General features: G+C 55.4%; 1 protein-coding gene across 1 annotated transcript in view; it reads left to right on the top strand.

The window, feature by feature from the left end:
• LOC113216037 (uncharacterized) overlaps positions 1-725 on the top strand; it is a 65,118-nt gene that overhangs the window by 61,936 nt on the left and 2,457 nt on the right. The window lies entirely within an intron of this gene.

Below are 725 nucleotides of genomic sequence, written 5' to 3'. Positions count from 1 at the left end.
TTCGAAAAAATTAAAGTTTTCAGGGGGGAAAAAATAGGTGCCTTTTTAAAATAAAATATACAGAAGTTTTCCATGAATAAACAAAGTTTTGCATGAAAACTTTTTAATGGAGACATCCGAAACACAGAAAGGCCCCCTTTTCCCGTACCCCTTAGGGGAGCAGGGTGGTACTCGTGTCTGAAGGAGTAGCTCGGTGACGGTGCGGATCCAAGCTGTCACCGGCGAGTCCCCTGGGTCGCGCCGCTCTAACGCGCCCCCCGCGCATCGCGGAGGATGAGAATTTTCTGCTCCCTCTGCTGAGTCACCGCGTCGAATCAAGCTTTCTGTATTCGTCGCTCGAATATATATCTATCTCCCTCTCTCTCCCTCGCGGGGACACACTTGGACCGGCGGCCTCAAAAATAGGCGCCGCGCGCGGAACCGGCGTTCGGAGGGGGGCGGGGCGTTCGGGATGAGAAATCGCTGTTTGCAATCCATCCAAGGCCGGGACGAATAGTCTTTGGATTTCAAGAGCGTGGGGCGGCAAGGCGAGCGCTAACCGGTACCCTGAACTGAGAGTTCGAACAACGCCACCACGGCCACCAAGCGCCACCAGGCGAGGAGCGGCACCCTGTCGACAGGCCCGTCCGGCTATAGTTACCCTAGCAGTCGTCATATCACTCGGTCCACGTGGACCGTGAGATATTTTTTCAACGGCTTTCGGAGGGAGGCGGGGGAAAGGGGGG

This window comes from Frankliniella occidentalis, unplaced genomic scaffold (genome assembly GCF_000697945.3).
Source record: "Frankliniella occidentalis isolate FOCC.00 unplaced genomic scaffold, Focc_3.1 Scaffold1, whole genome shotgun sequence".
In the NCBI taxonomy this organism is placed as follows: Eukaryota; Metazoa; Arthropoda; class Insecta; order Thysanoptera; family Thripidae; genus Frankliniella; species Frankliniella occidentalis.
The sequence above is the reverse complement of the archived record's forward strand: the minus strand, read 5'-3'. Positions and strand labels throughout refer to the sequence as shown.